Raw genomic sequence first — 20,711 nt, forward strand, 5'->3', positions numbered from 1 at the left:
TCTTTTGCGCCCTCTGTTCTCATGTATTATCAATATCAATACCTAATAGGAAACTAACTATTCCCAATCATTTTCTAACATATACCCTTATGAGTGGTTGCGACGTATGTGTGTGTGTATTTGTGTGTGTGCATGAATGTGAGTGATCAATGAGTTTTTTGCACCTTCTCATATTCAGAATAATATCTAGTTTTATTCTGCATGGATTATTGCAACATTTACCTTAGATCCTGGAGGCCTTTTCCCAAGCATTAAATAATATTGGACACCACTTTAAGTCCTGTAGTAAACACATAATTCCATCCTTTCACACAATCACACTAGATAGATAAAGCGATAGCAATGTAGAGTGGGAATAACCATAAACCGCATTTACTTGCTGTACAGCTCTGGAGTGGAACATGCCTTAGTACTTTGCCTATCTGGAGATTTATTGAGTGAGTGGAGAAGACACAATCTATTGCTAGTGTCTTGGTTGCCAAACCCAAGTTTGTCATCAAATTTATAACCAGTTAAATCGAATTTGCAAGTCTTAAATCATAAGAACTAATAAACAAAGAACTAAGGAATCAAAAATATCAAATATTTCTTTTTAAGAAATCGATCCTTATTTAGCCTTATCCCCAATATTCTATTTAATGCCAATATTCCTAAAGGTAACAATTATAACCCCAACATTACTTTTTTCGCCTTAATCTGCAGAGGGGTGGTTCTGTGTGTATATTTATATTGTTTTATCCTCAGAAGTTTAATGTTGTGACTGGTGTAAGTGTGATTAAGCAGGCCTACAGACCGTGTGATTAAACAGGGTATACTTGCTGGAGCTGTATATAGTGTTGTGCTGAATATCATGTCTGTGCCCCTATGGTGCTGCTGTCAGCAGTGACAGATCCCAGATGGAGCAGCTACTGTATGTGAGATTGAGTTTCTCAGCAGAAAAGACTTTGCCTTTCCTCGAAACGTCTTCAAAAAGCTTCTCTAGATACTCCTGGTCACTTCAAGCAAACGAAAAAATGCTGCAGACCGACCTGTATCTCTCTCCAGTTCAGATTCGGGGGAACTTATTAACATATTGCTTGCCGCATCAGATCTCAGTTTTTAATCAAATGGCTCATGGTGTTCCTTGACTGAAATCCCCTATGCGACTTATTTCAGGCTCCACAGATACAGGGACCCTGGATGTATGCATGTATGTTATGGTAAGTAATTTATTCAGTGTATGCAGATTAAGCTCCAATAACAATATATATATATATATATATATATATATATATATATATATATATCACATTTATTATATATGTAATGTATTTATATATATCATAGGTATTTAAGTATAGGGATATTCTGTTTGTCGACGTTTTTTGGATTCTTATGTTCACATATATTTTACATAGATATATTTTGTGAACTCGTGTACGCCTACATTGTGTTGATCGTGTCTTTATCTGGATGTTAATATCTAAGGCTGACCATATTTTGACTTGAGAAAGAATGATTCAATTCTTCACCATTTAAATTTCCCCAACAAATGCCCATAAAAGAATATTCACAAAACACTATGTAAATAAAAAAATGGACCTCCATAAAATCAAACGCTTAAAGTCAGAGAGAGTAATAAGTAGTAAATACACTGTTTTTATTGAAGAGGTCATCAGCTGGATGTTTATATGCGCACATATTTAATATTGTTAGTATAAACGCATCTGTGTATTTCTAGTATGTAGATAAGTATACAGGTAAACACATGATATATATGTACATACTACAGACACGTATACACAGGGAAGCCAGCATTTATTGTTTATTTAATATTATTTCCATATAATAATATAATCTCCATAAAATTTGACCTTTGGGATGGAGCTGTCTTTAGCTGAGACTTGATGTTCTGCAGCTTTACAAATATCATCAATGGATATTTCCTTTTTACACCAGATTTTGTTTTGAGAAGAAACCACCTAAATATCCTTCTTTTATTAGCAAGATTCTTAGCCAACTCTCCGTCCAGTGTGGCATTTACACAGTTAAACCCAGTCCCCTCTGCACCGATCCTCACTTTGTTGCATTATATCTTCAGACTAGGTGAGAAAGATCTGAAGGCATCTAAAACGTCTCAGGACTTGTGCTAAGAAAGCACTAATAGTGTGAATCCAGTGCCTCGTAAGATTTAGATGGTAGGATAAAGGCTCCGCATTCTCTACCCATTCAGCGCCCATAAACTATATGACTTTTAAATCGCTTTCTCAGTCTCCACTCATGGCTGCTTGAAACTTAATTTAAAAAATGTGTTTTGTTACTAAGCTGAACCCCCACAAAGAACTGATTTTTTTTTTGTATTCTTTTTTTGTAACTAAGCGTCAAATTAAATGGCAGCCTGTATTAGAGGCATAATTATGACCCTGACTGCTCCAGAAAGCCTCCTGTGGGGAGCTGGGAGCTCTGGGCATGAGGGAGGACAGACCTCCCAAGTGGCAGTGGCCTGGGTGTCACCACCAGGAACTCTCCTCCCTGTACTGGAAGGACTGCAGTCTCAGTGACATCAGTTTAATGGGGCATGAAACAAGCAATGTGATCTTATCTATCTACAACACTATACAGAATATATACTGTGGGTTTACAGAATCTATGATGATCATGTGATATATACATACTTACCTAAACACTCTTATACTTTTATCCATAGATAGTTTATTTACTTGTCTTTACATAGTGTGATTTAAAAAACAAATTAATCTCTATTAATAGCCCCTGATCACTCAAATACTTATGCTCTCTTTGCACATTAACTTTGTCAAGATAGTTATGTTTATAATAAGTTAATAAATGTATATATATTTATAACAATGGTATATATATATATATATATATATATATATATATATATATAATGGTTTCATTTTTCATAAACCTGATCTCATTCACTCTCTGTGAGTCGTAGGTTTTTTTTCTATGTGATTTTTTTATTTGATTTAATAAGTTACCGCCTTTAATTCGAAAAATGAGTATTTTTAGTTGTATGAGTCAGTCTCTTAGATTGTTGATGTCCTCTGCTCTGTGTGTTACTGCACATTACTAACACATTTAACAAATTGCAGGGCTATGGTGATATACACACAATATACTTATACAGAACTAGGAATCAACTGAAATAATAATAATAATAATAATAATAATAATAATAAAACACCATACACTAAAGGGAACAAACCTATTTTGTTATCGGGCGTTAAAAGATTTCTCATTTTAGTGAAGTGGAATTTTTGATTAAAATATTTTTTGGTGCGAAATTATTTCCAATATTTCAATTACTTTTAGCGACGACTTACATATTAAAAGAAGTTTAATTCCCTTTTTTACTGATAATGTTGATCTATAAACGATCTATTACATTTTGTTCTAGTTATTCTAAATTAATAACGTAACGCGTAAGGCGGATCTTCCCGTTGTACAGCGCATCAGAATATAAATTAAAAATAAATCTTATGTGTAGAAACACATATCTATAAATTCGAACATTGCATATAGTTAGTATCATTGCCCGCTTTATTTTAAATGTAATTTTAATAATTATACATGAGTAACTGTTAAAAAAAATAATAAATTATACAGGCCCAGCCTTTGCTATATATATATATATATATATATATATATATATATATATATATATATATATATATATATATATATATATATAATGATATTTACGATGTCAGGGTGCTTTTTATTTATTTATTAATTCATAATAGTTACCAATTACTTTGATTTATTAAATTACTTTTTGATATTTATGAAAATGTGCCTTCTTAATGTTGTGTTCCTTGATAGTAAATGGCCCGAGGCACCCGTGTGGTTATAATGCAGACAAATGTATTTTCTACAGAATTAAAGTCAATGTAAAGTTTTTACCAGATACACAATTTGATATGAAAGATTGAAATCGGGCATCCTGGCTCCATCTAATAGCTCTAATGGGCTGTTATTTTTACTAAACGTTTAGTGAGTGACATTTAGTGACCTCTGACTCAATTAAAATCATTTTGTATCATCCGCAGAACACAAAATAAAGCTCGCGTTAAGGAGGCTTTACCGCACATATGATGGATAGCGTGCTTATGTATCATGTGGAGATCATGTATCCGGATCACTGGTTTTATGCACTTTTATAATTTGGAAACAAATAGCTAAAACTCAGACAGGTCACTGCATTCGTCAGGTTACAGTATATTTACATTGTGCAGGGGTCCTATCAATAGATACATTTTAGCACGTGTTGTAATAAGACATATACATTATTGTTACATCATAAAACAATGACAATCGTTATTTCAGAGATTACTCTCTAAATACATTATTTTTCTTCTGGAAGTCTGCCTACTGTTACCGCTGCTACATGGAAAAGATTTTTTTTTAACTCTTTCCTTCTCAAAACATGAAAAATATATATATTTTTTTTTTACTCTTTCCATCCCAAATCAATGTCAATGCACCCAAATGTCACCTTAGGTTTCAATCTCTCTCTGAGATTAACACTTGTCTCAAGTCTCTCTTTCTCTAAGATTAACACTTCTATGCATCAATACTATAAATCACAATAAACATTCAGAATATTATATACAGATAATACAATTGGCTAGAAAAGGGAATAATGCATTGCAAGTTGTTCACGTCATCCCTCCATAATTTAGTAGTAACTTATTTCTTGCAAGAACTAAATGACGTCAGATGTAGGTATATTTCAAATAAGTGAAACAAATAAGCGCAAACACAATATTTAAATATACACAAACACTAATTAACGCGTTTAATGCAGTCAATAGCTATTTAAATGGTTTTGTTCAAGTATTCCAGTAATCTTAACTCTTCATAGTTTGGTAACATGACAAATCGCTTTAAAATGTCACCAAGGTGTATATGGTATTTACACGCAATTATGCCTCGTTGAATGTTAATTCTTCACAATTTGCTGCTGACTCGAAAAGTAGGTTTTAAATTCACCTTGAACAGCTATTATTTGTCTCGGTGGCAGATACCATTTAAGCATTTAGAAGCCGCAGGTTAAAGCAAAACAATGTATATATATATATATATATATATATATATATATATATATATATATATATATATATAGTTACAATGGTTTGGTTGCTTTAGGTACCTAACTATATTTGTAATTAGTGCAGCAGCAGTCACACCCGAAGGGCACCTTGGTCTGGGGACTTGAGATCATTACATAAGTAACGGGGTAACGGTTGATATGGGTGGTAAATCTGTGTATATTTGTATAAATAATATAAACCTCCACAAATGTATCTTACTTAAGAAACGTATATACTTTAGGTAGATAAATCCTCAGTATACTATTTCTATCAGACGAAAAATAGAATAAAATTCTAATATTAATCATATTGGAAATAAAAGTGCATTTGGGAGGGTATTTGGGAACATATGTCTAAAAAATAACTCGATTATAGTAATCAGGGAAAAAATATGCCTTATTACAATTGTTTTACAATGAAGTATCTTGTAATTATTATTATTATTATTATTATTATTATTATTATTATTATTATTATTTCTTAGAACTTTAAAGCATACTCGGTACACGTATAGGGCGAATTAAACATATGGACAGTTTTTCAAGGAATACATATGATTTATATTTGTGACATACTGATGTGGAGTGCTCAGATCCCTTGCATGTTGGTAGATGTTAGAAAGTAGGTGCTACAATTTGGTGGAGGTGTCATGCATTACATGTTAACATGTCATATTTAGATATTAGATATTAAAGTTTACAACACAGTTGTCTGAGTGGATATAATTATAACTTTTTAAAAGTTATAATTATAAATATAAGTAGTTTCCTATGATTTAAAAGAAAAATGTGTATTAGGAATTTAATAAATTCATTAAACAATGCTTATAGGGTTGCCATGCCATCTTGCACCACTGGCCGTGTTCCATCTTCAAAAACAACAAATATCATTAGTTATAAACTGAAATAAAAATAGGCATCTACATTACTCACTGCACGTTATATCTGATTATCGATTGGGGCTCTTCAGGTACACTAAAATAATAAAATAATACTGTTGTGTAAATTCTTCACACTTCATCAAAGTGAAACACGTTGAATAACCTGCTTTACAGATGACAGCATCATTGGATCTGGCTCAATAATATGGGATTAAGATTAAAATTGGGAGATTAGATTTGCAGGCTTTAGTTAACTCTTTGTTGCCCACCAAGATATTTGGTTTTAACACGATCATGGAAGGGGAAGATTTTTTTATTATTATTATTATTATTATTATTATTTTGATTTATATAATGTCATGATATTCCATGTCGCTGTACAATAGGAAGACAGAGCAAGTAGTGCATCATATAGGAATTTGGACAGGAACAAAATGTAAGGAGGGCCCTGGTCAAAGGAATTTACAAATTGTCAGTGACTGGCAATGTGATATAAAACTTTAAAATATAAAAAATGAGCAAGCTATTTGATCCTTAATCTTGCTTATTTGGGTGTGTTTGCGTTAAATTTTTAACCGAAGTATCTAGATACGTTGTCTGGTATAGAATTGATTATTTCTGCCCCACTATGCGATGTATCTATTCTTTTTTAACTAGGTTTAAAATCGGTGTTGCAATATGAGGTCTGATTTAAAGATAAGAGTGCAGATTCATTGCAGACACATAGTTCAATCAGACGCTTAGAAATCACAGGCAGCCTTTTCTCCACAAAAGGACTAGCAATTTTTCTTGATCTTTCAAGTCGGACAGATACAGTATTCATGTTTGCCTCTGGAGAATTTGGTTTTAACTGCTTTTAATGAAACCTGAACCCCTTACTTCAATATCTCCACAAAGTCTGTGACAAGGAATTCTGCAAAAGCAGTCTGATATATATAATCATATATATATAGTGTTATAGAATTTTGCATATAATTTTATGATATATGATTTTTCTCAAATTTTATTAGCTCATACCATTAGGTGGTGCGATTAGCCTATAGCAAGCTTTAAGAGAAAAATGAATTAAGAAGGCAAACCAATTATTTTGAGGAAAATCTTTTAAAGATTTGCATACAACCATAGTGTGTATCGGTTAGCGCAATAAAAAAATAGGTGACAAAACCTATATATTATTTTTTTGTAGTATATCTTACAAAACACAGACAAAGTTAACCCTTTTTACTTGCTGACTGGGAGCTGCAATAATGCATTCGCAGCTCTGATTTCTAATATGACTTTTTACTATACACACTGGCGCCACCTTCTGGTTTCATTTAATACTACATCACATAGGAATATGTCTGGAAGATCAACTTTCTCTGAGAATTAGCATTTCCAGTCAGAAATTAGCTGCCTACTCTGTGCAGAAGCTTACCCTTTAATTAACTCTTTCTTAGCCGCCAAAAAGATATATTGGCAACATTAGAGTTAATGTGACAAAAAGTACTTCTTCTTTAATGTCGTTATTGATTTATGTTTTGTATTTTCAGCGGTTTGATACAAGTTATATGCTCAGTTTTATGTTTATTGTGGGGGGTTTTAACCATAAAAGCTCCGGGAAATGATCATGGGAAGCTAATTCATTTGGATAAATATAAGTAGTGGAAATGTATTTAAATGCATTAGTGGTTTCATTGGCATGATCTGAACTTTCTTCATTAATAGTGGCTGCAAGGGGCTGTGTGTATTTATTGGTGTAATGTCTGTTTCTATGTATGTACTCATCTAATAAGTATGATTAATATTACAACTGTTTGTTAAAATCACCCAATTAATTGTTTTATGGAATGAAATCTTTTCAGTGTTCCTGGAGTTTCACATTCCTGCACCAAAGGTAAAAAGCTCTGAGCCTAAACCAAAACTGATGCTAGTTGTTATAAAGCATAACTATATTGTAATCGTTGGTGTCCACTTAATCCATTGGAAGCCAGACGACTATGGATACATTGGTCAAACGAAATATCCAAAAAGATCAATCGCATTTTATGCCATAAACGTGTCATTGTTTAATACACTTATAGCAGTTAACACATTAAATAAAATATAACAGTACATCTCCATTTCCAATACACGAATGCATTTCTTTAGTTAAGGACTGTAAAATGCAGAATGCGACATCCTTTTGATGCCAAAATACAGGATATAATTGTTATTGTAAAGGGACATATTAGTATACAATACTCCGTAATGGAATTAAATCCCCAAATTATTGCTTACTGTACAGTAGACGTCTTACTGATTTAGAAAGCAGTATTAGTAGGCAAATTAGTGTGAAAAGTTATTAAACCAAATATTTGTCGACTATTTAAACTGAATGAAGCGTTTTGGTGGCACCAGTAAAACTATTAACCCATTTCTTGAGACATAATGAAGATTTTGTTCTACAGAAGTGCCCCAAGAATTAGTGATCAGCAATAACCCTCCTTCCACCCAAAGTATTTGAAGACAATAACTGCTGTCTATATACCGGTATTCTCTGGTTCTAGGTGTTTTACACCAGCTTTACAAAAACTAGGAATAACGCTCGACAAAATGGTATTACAAAGTTGCAAATGTACATATTTGTTAAAAGGAAAATCTACAACATCTAGATTATGGTATTATATATAGATATACAAAGCAATAGGTGTTCTCTTAATTGTTTGACTCTTTTTTTGCTAGCCCATTTTTTAGATTTGTTTTTCTGTTTCGCCACGGATCCCCATATCTTGTAATAATATTATTCTAGAGATAATTTTCTGGACTTCCAGACATAGAGGATAAATGAAGCTCTTTATTCCTAGTTGCTGCTCAGCAGAATGTTTCAAAATGCCATGCACATGCCGCAGTTTTAAGAAGTGTATCTATCAGCATGTTCTTCAGGTTGTCTGCCAATAGATTTCTTGTTTACTTATTTCCTTATCTTTAGTTTTTAACATTTTCCCCTCACATCCAGAGACAATTACAACATTTGCTCAAAAAACAGAATTGTACCCAGAAATATTTTTCCAGATTAGATTAGTTTGCAAAGAAATAACTAAACGTTTTGGGTTAAAAAAAAAAAGCGTTACTTCAGGGTTATAAGAATTTATCTATAGCATAGGTAATGTTATTTCAGAAAAAAAAATGACATTTTAATTAATATCAAATATCACATATACAATAATTACAATGCATTCATATACATATTACATATTCATGTATATATTAATCCTATAGGCATCATTTGATTTGTCATTGTTCAGGGTACACTTAAACGTTGTGCTTGTGTTTTTTCTCATGAAATATCTGGCATATATTGTCCAGAATGTGTTTAGTAATGATACCTTGGAATGTGGCTCTAGATAAAGCATTCATTTGGTGAGAGTTAATTGCTAGTCATTCGGCCGTGTTTATAATGCACTGATACTGAAAACAAACAGTCATATTGTATTCTGATCATAATAAAAATAAGCGAGTGTTGGGGATATTTTAAATTCCGTTAAAGTGTCGCGATCTTCCAGTCCTTATTTCGAAAAATGGATTGCAGAAAAAAAATGTTTTATCATTTTCTAAAGAAATATCCATTCGATTAAAAATCTCTTAAAGAAATTGATTATATATATTTATGAAATATGTTTATAATGACATCGGTTCCCTAACACTCTTGGAAATTATATTATTTAAGAGAGAAAACATTTTTGGAATAAAGTTGCGTGTTCTGTTGACTTCTAGGGAAACAACATATTAACCCATTCAAACTGGAAAAGATATATCACCATTGTTGATGGTTCAGGATATATTAGTTATATCAACCACATCTGTGCTACAGGGGCGATCATTATAGCCTCAGAGCCTCCCGGCTCCCAAAGAGTTAATAGCTTCAGATTGCTCAAATATTATAGAGGTTTAGGAACCAAAACAAAAACAATTATTAATACGATCTATTTACCGTTAATATGTTTAATATTTTTATATGTTAGAAACATAAAATACAAAATACAAATATTACATCACTAATTATCTAACACAATAAAACTGTCCTTACATATCAGGACAATAAATAATAGGGATTAAAATTAAGGATTATATATATATATAGAGCGAGAGAGATAAATATATAGAGAGAGATGTATTTAATAACATGATTTTTTTTTTTTTTTTGCAGTACTGAAAGAATGATGCTACAGGCCCGTCTTAATTTTTAAATGTATTTAAAATTCTATCAAAGATTGTTAAATCCGGAGCTTGGCAGTGTGTCACAAATACACACACACACACACTTTCATCAAGATGTGTATCTTTATTGCCCCGCTAATCAAACAGGTCTGGGTGCTTACTGTACTATCTCTTGTTTACATGCAGCTGGGATCTAGATCTCAGTCTCTCTCTGTCTGATGAAACATCAGAGAGGATTTTTTAGATGGGATTAATTGTTCAAGAGAGGTAAAATGTAACGAAAAAAGTAGCATTAACTCTTTGATTGCCAGTAACAAGCAGTCCTTTGTAATCAGTTTTTTTCTTCAAAAGAAACTATAGCTCAATAGCTCTACTGATCCATTATTCTGATCAACCTCTACACTGATTCTTTATTCTGAACAATCCATGTATGGGTTGAAATCTTCTTATCTGATGTCAGCTACCGGGTGACAGTTTTACAACCATTCTATTACACACTTGGACTTTAATGACAAACAATAATTTTATATATATATATATATATATATATATATAATTCGGAAAATTATACAATTCAAATGAAAAACCCAGGTATATGAAATACATTTTCATAAATCAGAATTGGCAAGAAAATACATTTAATGAAAGTAATCTGTAACTAATATCACCATGTATTACACATTTATTCCTGTACAACTGCCTATATATAAAAATCATTACTAGTCTTTATACAACTACAGTACTGTCTATTACATGTACAACTATTACATTTATGTATATAGCGGCTGCGGATCCCATAGCGCTGTTACAATCGGGAACAATCAATGAAAATATAAAATTAACAAAAACATTAACAGAAGTTAAAACACATTTGTACATAAGGAGAAGAGGGTCCTTGCAAGCTTACAATATATTGTATTCAGGGTCATGTTTGCAAAAGGCATTAAATGAAATGGTTATATCTCCCTCCATACATTATTTCCACTGTAACATATTTAGATTCTTGTTAAAATACTTACATGATCACAATACTGAAAACAAGTATCACAGACATGATTGGTTAAATGTTCTGTAATGAGGTAGGGAAACAAAATCAAACGGGCATACTTGGTACCTTGTTTTTATGAATTATGATATAGTGTGTATATATATATATATATATATATATATATATATATATATATATATATATACCTCCCATAAAACTGCTAGTAGCATATGAATAAAGTGAATATTATTTTTATGAATAACCATAGCAAATAAAATATGAAATTAATTGTATTATTAGACAATAAATATTGTAGTAGTGATATAATATATAATTGTTATTACATGAAGAAAACAATGCTGGGTAGAAAAAGTAGATGTTTGATAAAATGTATATTCATTTAGGCCATTGAAGCTGACACATGTGAGTTAGGGGAATGGAAATTACAGGTGTAATACTCTAAAAAAACATTAAAAACAGTCACCATAGATCTTTTGAATCTGTTACATACATATTAGAGATTTGTAGCTAAATGACAGCTATTTCACATATGCCCCAATAGTTAGGAACATTGCTCATTTGCCTCTTGCACTGTCTGTACAGAAAATGCCAGGGATGAGGTAATGGAGATTTTGAATGTAATAAAATGATCTAAAGAATTGGAAAACTTGTCACTTTTTGCATTTTATTATATTATACATACGCATAACATTCCATATTATTTTTACATGAAAGAAAAATATGTTTAATAGACATTTTCTGTGATTAATTTCCATTTTATAGCAGGCCCCCTAGCTACCTATTCTATTAAAGTTGAGCTGAAACTTAACTTAAGCTAACTGACTGTCCAGGCATAATGTATTCATCAGACAACATTCTTTTGGGGGCTGCTGCACTAACATACATATGCAGGCATTGACACATATACGTAATGGACACATCCTCTCCTAAATATACATTTGCAAATACACTCATTTTCATACAGACTGATCCAAGCTTCCTATACATGTGACTGTGGCTGTTCCCAGTGCATGCGCTTTCCCTACAAGCAGACAGCTATGCAGCTTCCATGACTGCAGCACATGACTCCAAAATGGCTGATCCTGTCACATGACAGGAAGTAGGAATCCCTCTACATTCACTACAAATATCACTGCTATGAGCCCCAAACACCAAATGATCCTTCATGAGCTCCCAACACACACATTTCATCTCAACAAGTGAATGTGTAGTATAAGCAAGAATACAAATGATAGGATAGCAAGTAAATAACAAGTGGGGGCTTATTTTGCCCCATAATCTACCCTAACTATGTTGTTTATTAAAAGTAAGACTGTTAAACTGGCCTTTATTACTTTCAAGCCACAGTAATCCCCATGAGTCCAGTGAGAAATAAAGGTAAGAGCTGTAATGGGGTTTAGTGGCGATTGCCTCCAGGGCTATAATGATTTGAATTAGTGCCATCATGCTTTATATTCTTAACGCAAATCTGTCACTAAAACAAAATTGACATTAAACAACGTGGCATAAAAGTTGCTTTTATTATCTTAATAACACTATTTTTAAGGCGTTATTGATATGTGCAATAAAGTAGATTAATATATTTCCTCTCTCTGCAGTCTTTACATCCAAAAATGCAATTTTATATAAATGAACAATTCAAATTGGTGCAAAAACAAAGAGACTAGAAGGTAATTTAAATAACAAGGATGGAATTATGAGTTTCACATCAGTTATGAAGAAACATTAAAGTAAATCATTTCATACAATAATAAGAATAAGAAGAAGAAGAATTCACTTATATAGCACAATGATATTCAGCAGGGATAGACGACAAAACACGTACATCAAACAAAAAAAGAGTGCCCGTTTCATTGTATAAGCTGAAAAAAATATCAAACAATGTACAAATATTCCATGTGATGTGTTAAATACTAACAGACATGTTTGTGTCACTGCTTTTGGAACCTTTTATTTGCTATCAACAAAATCCCCCTGGTGAAAAAGAACAGATACTACTGTGTTGTGTGGCTCAAATGAATCCCTGTTGATTTCTTGCTACGTAAGAATGTTACAGAACTAATATACAGTGGATATAAAAAGTCTGCACACCCCTGCTAAAATGCCAGGTTCTTGTGATGTTAAAATATGAGACAAAGATAAATCATGTCAGAACAACTTCCACCTTTAATGTGACCTATAACGTGAACAAAACAAGCTGAAATCTTTGTGGGGGGGGGGCTCACGATAACCTGGTTGCATAAGTATGCAAACTAATACTTTGTTGAAGCATCTTTTGATTTTATTACAGCAATCAGTCTTTTTGGGTAGGAATCTATCAGCATGGCACATCTTGACGTGGAAATATATGCCCACTCTTCTTTGCAAAAGCGCTCCGAATCTGTCAGATTGCGAGGACATCTCCTGTGCACAGCCCTCTTCAGATCACCCGCAGATGTTCAATTGGATTCAGGTCTGGGCTGTTGTTGAGCCCTTCCAAATCTTCTTCAGGTGAAGCCATGCTTTTGTGGATTTGGATGCGTGCTTTGGGTCGTTGTCATCCTGAAAGGTGAATTCCTCTTCAACTTCCCTAATAGATGCCTGAAGGTTTTGCCAGAATTGCCTGGTATTTGGAACTGTTCATAATTCCCTCCACCCTGACTAAGGCCCGGTTCCAGCCGAAGAAAAACAGCCCCAAAGCATGATGCTGCCACCACCATTCTTCACTGTGGGTTTGGTGTTCTGTGGTTGATGTGCAGTGTTGTTTTTGTGCCAAACATACCTTTTGGAATTATGGCCAAAAAGTTCAACCTTGCTTTCATCAGACCATAACACATTTTCCCACGTGCTTTTGGGGGACTCGATGTTTGTTTTTGCAAATTTCAGCCGTGCTTGGATGTTTTTCTTTGTAAGAAAAGGCTTCCGTCTTGCCACCCTAGTCCATTCATATGAAGAATACGGGAGATTGTTGTCACATGTAGCACACAGCCAGTACAGCCAGAAATTCCTGCAGTAGGCTTCTTGTAAGCCTCCCTGACCAGTTTTCTTCTCATCTTTTCATCAGTTTTGGAGGGATGTCCAGTTCTTGGTAATGTCTCTGTTGTGCCATATTGTCTCCACTTGATGATGATTGTCTTCACTGTGTTCCATGGTATATCCAATGCTTTGGAGATTATTTTGTACCCTTCTCCTGACTTTCAACAACGAGATCTCTCTGATGCTTTGGAAGCTCTCTGCGGACCATGGCTTTTGCTCTGAGATGCTCTGAGATGCAAAATTCAGGATAACATACAACAACCTATGCTATTCACATGGTATAAAAGTCTGTCATAGCTGCAAATGATTGCTTAAGTACAGAAATTAATACAACTATTAGTAATCTATATCCTCTAGATTGTAAGCTTGTGAGCCAAACCCTCTCTACCTAATGTATTGGTTTGTCTTAGTCAGTTCCAGCCTTGTCATATACCTTTAATATATGTATTGTAAGAAGCACTGCAAAAATTGTTTGTGCTTTGTAAATAAAAGATAATAATGATAATATGTAGAAATGGTGCCATGTTAGCCATAGAAATACAGTAAAAAAAACGCCAAGGAGATACCTCTGCTGGATAGAATTAGTGAGCACAATTAACCCCTTAATGACAAAGCCCGTACATGTACGGGCTCAAAATGCATTGTTTTCAATGGGTTTAGGGACCGCCCATTGTCCTTAAGGGGTTAATGTAGTTCCCTTCTTTAGGCATCTTACAAAATGAAAGCTGTTAACCTGTGTCATTTAACTATGTACTATTAAAGGTAACTGGAAGCAGGAAAAGTGATCTTCTCTATAAAGAGCCATACACTGGTTAGCCATCCTTCTTCTATCCTCAATTTATGCAATATTTGGCCCTATACATACATACAAAAAATGTAAGACTTTCCAGTAGATATAGTTGTGGTCTGCCAAGCTAGGTCCATTAATTCTTGAGTATATTTAAGCTGCCTCTATGAATCCCTACACCATTACTCCTTCCCAGTGGGTGGAAAAGCTGTGGGGGTGATATGACTCCATAGACTAAACAGGCCATTTCCTGACTTAGCACCGCAAAATCAGTAATGATATTTCTCTTACCAAAGACGCTTTACTATTCCATAAACATACCTCAGTTTGAAACAAATATCAGATACAAATACAAAATATTGTATAGAGCTGACATTAGCTAGATCTTTCCGTGAATGGACGGGCGTCCAACCAAACCTCTGCAACCAGAAAAGGTCATGGAAAAAATGCTCTGATATTACGTCTCCCTTCTTAATTTCATGGAAAGTCATTTCTTTTATCGTACTTTAATGTCTCCACCCAACATAATTTCCAAATATAATAAAAGTAACTTAATGAATGTCTTCTTAGGGGTTCCAGTGGTCAGTATGAATTGGTGCACCCTAGCAGGACAAGTGCATTCATGATTTAAAGAAAGAATGTATGGGTATATAGCATGTTCTATGATGTATTTTCACTAAACAGAGCGTCTACATGTGATTTAAATGATCTCATAGAACTTCTCATGCAAGATGGGCTGAGCTGACCCTGCATAATGCATAGTTTAATATAATAATTATTTAATAATGATAATTGAATAATAATAATAATAATTAATTGTGTATAATTGGACGTCAATTATGCCCTTTTTGCAGGAGATGCATGCTGAGTTTTTTATTCTTTCTCAATGCATTGGGTAAAATGTTCATATTATATTAAAGTCCTGAATGTTAAACATTAGGGAAGATGTAATTTGATTTGAAATTACATAAAGAAATGTGTAATTATGTATATATAGCATCTCATACACTATTGATTTAAATGCATTAGGTTAAGTAGTAACTGATACATGTGCCAGGATACAAAGGAAGGCAATATACATTCAGCATGATCAGCTCTGTGACAGTTAACAGCAGATATACCTATTTGAATACATATAGAATATAACTCAGTGGCCAGTCATGTAAATATGAAAGCATATATTAAGAATAAGGTGCAATATTAATGCATGTAGTGTATATTACATTTTCACAGCGACAAGTCAAGTATGTAAAATCCTAGAAATAAAGAAAGCAATTATTATTTTAAGGGACCATAGGATGTGATATACATGTAATTTTAAGGCGATCAAGCACCTATAAATAACAACTTCACAACAAGAAGATGTTGCTTAGATGTTGGGGGTCTCCTTCCAATACAAGTTGAATTTAATTAAACACAAATTGATGGGCCTTTTATATCTGTTAGCAATCTTGTATTCAGTATATTATACCGATGTGTAATATATTAAATCTCTACCCTCAACCCTGACAGAAGGGGCAGGTGAAAAGTGAACAAGTCATATTCATTTTTAGACATCATTATTTATTGTTTTATATGGCGCCATCAAATTCCGTAGCGCTGTACAATGGGTAGACATGACATAACAAATAGTATGTAACATAACAATTTGATTTACAGAAACAGGTGAGGAGGGCCCTACAAGCGTACAATCTAAATCCTTAGCAATGCTTTAGCAGCATTAAGCAAAATCAAATAAAAGACATAGCATATTCTTGCTTTTTATGTATACTCAAACAGGGAAAAGAAAAAACGTCGGTGCGCTAAGCTAGTCTCAGGCTCAAATAATACAAATGTGTAATACGAGGCCTACCAAACAGGTGTAAGCATGCTGCAAGAAACAGTGTATTGGCTGTACAATGTATACAAAAAACAAAAACTGTCTGCGCTTTTTACCCTAATAAAGTTGGCAACAAATATATAAACATAATATAAATGAGAGGTTTTGGTTATATGAATTGGCCAAAGCATAATTAAGCTCACCCGCCACATCAAGGCACACTCTCAATAGGGTGAGAACCTACTCTCACCTCCTACATAGTGGGCACACAAAGCAGTTTATACTGCTACCAAAACCTTATTAATGTGTTGGGGGAGGTGCAATTAGACCTCCTCCCCATTAACCCCTGGGCAGCAAGCTGCAACCAGACTGATGAGGAGCCAACAACCTCAAATATGTGCAAACAGGGAAAAGAAAAAATGTCGGTGCGCTAAGCTAGTCTCAGGCTCAGATAATATAAATATGTAATACGAGGCCTACCAAACAGGTGTAAGCATGCTGCAAAAACAGTGTATTGGCTGTACAATGTATACAAGAAACAAAAACTGACTGCAGTCAGTTTTTGTTTTTTATGTATACTAACTGTCTAAACAACAAGGTTGATACCAAAAGGTTGCATAATAAACCCATTTTGACCAGTACCCAATCTGACCAGGAAATAACCCATTGTGTGGCAGGAAGGTGACTTTTTGTATTACACAGCCACATACATTTTAACAATAGTATATTGCAAAGTATGAATGCCCTGAAAAAGGGTGTCACTATGCTGGGTGATTAGCATTTGGTAAGGAGAGGTGGCACAACGCCCTCTGATGACATGATGCGCATCATTATACCTATGGTTTGCATTGAAACTCAATCTATGTAAGTATGATCTGAATATGATCTATGAAAAAAACTGTTTTGCTGATCATCTGGCAACAAAAGTGGTGTCTGCAGTTCTGCGTGTTGGAGTATCACTGGCTTTCCCATAAAAGGGTTAACAGTTGACAACCTGTTGGGATTTAAGCTTTCACCTCCTTGGCAAGCATCTTATTACCTCTGATGGCTTTCTGCACTTATAGCCCCATTCTTCTATCCCACTGCACATGTCATTGTCTGTTCATATAATTCTGCAGGTGGCTGGAGCTGAAGGCTAAAGTTAAATAATTCATTATTTATTTCACATGGGTTCAAGGAATTTAAATAATTTTGTTATTTTATGGCAGTGTAAATGTTTACACAAATTCGTTGAGTACCATAATGTTTTTTTTTTCTCTAGAAAGAGAGGGTGGATTGGAGAGGTGGTAATAAAAATAATAATAATACGAATTTTAATAATAACAATAATAGCTATAGTCTAGTTATCATAGCTCTACAGAATATTTTTTTAATGAAATAATCAGCTATGTTTTACAAATGGAATTTAATTTGGCTAAACACTAGAGACCCAGGAATAGGAAATATTCTAAGTAAAACTAATACAAATAATGATTTATATTATTATTATTGTTATTATTTGTAATATTATTATTAAGTATAGTGTATAATATATATATATATATATATATATATATATATATATAAATATTTCAATTTCAGATTGTTTCAACTGCTGAAATGTGCCAGCTTGTGAAAGACCAGAATATTGATGATCATCACCCACTCTAGTCTCTAGAATAACAATGTGTCCAAGTACACACATCATTCCTTTTGGAAATTATTGTAAAAACACATGTTTTTTATTTGGTAAATTAATCTGTACACGCTAGTATTTCATTGCACTGCAACAGCCTGCATTGGATGCAAGAGAGAATTACAGCTGCTCTATAGAGACAGACAACATGTATTTATTTTATGTTTTGTTTTTGTGTCTGGCTATACTAGTGCATGTTTCCGTACACAAAAACACACAAATGCTTATACATGGATGAGTGTAAGCTGGTTACTGCTTTTATTTTAAGATGCCAATTCCCCCTGTAGCGAATGTGTTAGCTCTTTAAATAATGTGCACATAAAATACAAGTGACTTTGCTTCCTGTAGCACGTCCAGGTAATATGGCACATTCATTTTTATGTGGCCAGAGTGTTGATGGAACATTAAACGTGGTGTTGTATGGAAGTAAAATTGCTCAAGCCGTGTAAAAGTGGAGTTTATTTGGCTATATAATCTCTTTTTTTGGCAGTAGTACAGCCCAGTAGTGTTTCAGATCACATGCATTAAAGCACTTCAAGACCTGAAACAGTCCCAAAAACTACAGCTGGGAATATTATATTCCTAAACTTCTCACGTGAGCTGGTCACCATCCAGTGGGAATGCCTCTTTACATGTTTTGTAATTGAGACAGGTAAATGGTTAAATGTATCATTCATTTTATCTTATTGTTTTTTTTCCATCGAAATCAATACGAGCAACACCAGAGATCGTTTTGCCAAGGTAAAAAATATCTAGCCTATAGAGACACATTTCACTTTTACTACGATTTTTGCTAATTTCTGCCAGTTATTCAATGTTAAAAGTTATTCTAGAGGAAACAATTTAACTTATTGTGCACTTTCATTTCTTACAGTGAACATTATATGCAAGCTCATAAACCTAATAAACCAATAATTAAAAAAAAGAGACACAATAGAATATATTTGACACAAGAGTCAAACCGAAAGAGCATGTTTACATTTAATTTTCTGGTGCACAAAAGGTGATGGACCTCCTTTCAGGCTCCATGCAAGAGGAGAGCTAGTATATATATATCATGAATATAAGCACCTGTAACCAAGTATTTTTATATACTCACCTGCCATTTATCCCACTGAGTGAAACCAACATCATACACACAGTGGCATTTAGGATCTCATTCAATGGTGAACTGGGTAAAATTGGTTATAGGGAACTGGCCTGAGTAAAGAACCCAATATTTATTTATTATTGCTTTACATTGCTAATTTAATTAATTTCCTATGTTTCCGATGTGCGTTCTAACAAAGTAGTCCTTAAACACTTCTCTTTGGCGGTATAAAACAAAGACAGAAAAACATGAGGGATTTTCTGGTTACCAAATTGTGGGCGGTCCTCATATTTATGTCCATTTTACTAATTCTTACTATTCTTCTCTTTTTTTCCTTGAAAAATAATGTTATTAAAATATTTGAAGAACATCAATGATCACAATTTTTTAATATCAGATTAACTCAAAATATGTAGGGAAAACAATCTTGATAACTAACATTTGCATTAAAGTTTACATTGTAAAGAGCGTCAAACTGCAAAAAGTGAGAGTATAGAACATTGTTTAATGATATATAAATAATGAATTCATTGCAGATGAGTTACTTCTTGAAAGGAGATGCACTAAACATTTTTTTTTTCCTTTATTTTAAATATTTTAATATTTCTCAACAGTACAAATTATAAAAGAAAGCCAAAAGGAGTAAAGTCGAAGGCAAAGTAAAAAGAAGCAAACAAGGAGACAGAGTTCCTAAAAGAAAGGCACTTTGCAAAAACATGGAGGAAATCTGATCCGAAGATCCAGTGGGACCATGTAAGATCACTCTGAAAAAAAAACAAGAAAATCCATCTCAATAGAGAAAAAAGGGCACACCAAGATGAATAAAAGAAACAGTAAAAGCAGATCCAGGCCAATCCTCATGTATTCACAATGGGATCCAAGAATCAGATCCAGTTTTATAGAATGATGTCAGGGTTTCATGCACCAATAAAGCAAGTTTATCCACTAAAATAATAATATCATTAATATTATGCACTATTTGGGCTTGATGAGTACCTTTTGTTGGAACCAGACCTTGGCCAAAGTTTAACCTAACTTTTCCACCGTATCATATCTAGTTTCATGCCAGCCGCCAAAAAATCACCAGTTCGACACGAATGAACTTGAAACTCAACCTAGTCTTCAATCTTATTTGAAAACAGAACTCTTTGAAACCAC

General features: G+C 33.5%; 1 long non-coding RNA gene across 1 annotated transcript; it reads left to right on the forward strand.

The window, feature by feature from the left end:
- Nucleotides 1-948: 948 nt before the first annotated feature.
- Nucleotides 949-20,510, forward strand: LOC128473220 (uncharacterized). Its single transcript, XR_008346257.1, has 2 exons — nucleotides 949-1,199; nucleotides 20,168-20,510. It is a non-coding gene; the product is annotated as an uncharacterized LOC128473220 (long non-coding RNA).
- Nucleotides 20,511-20,711: the final 201 nt, after the last annotated feature.

The sequence above is a fragment of the Spea bombifrons genome, chromosome 1 (genome assembly GCF_027358695.1).
Source record: "Spea bombifrons isolate aSpeBom1 chromosome 1, aSpeBom1.2.pri, whole genome shotgun sequence".
Lineage (NCBI taxonomy): Eukaryota > Metazoa > Chordata > Amphibia > Anura > Pelobatidae > Spea > Spea bombifrons.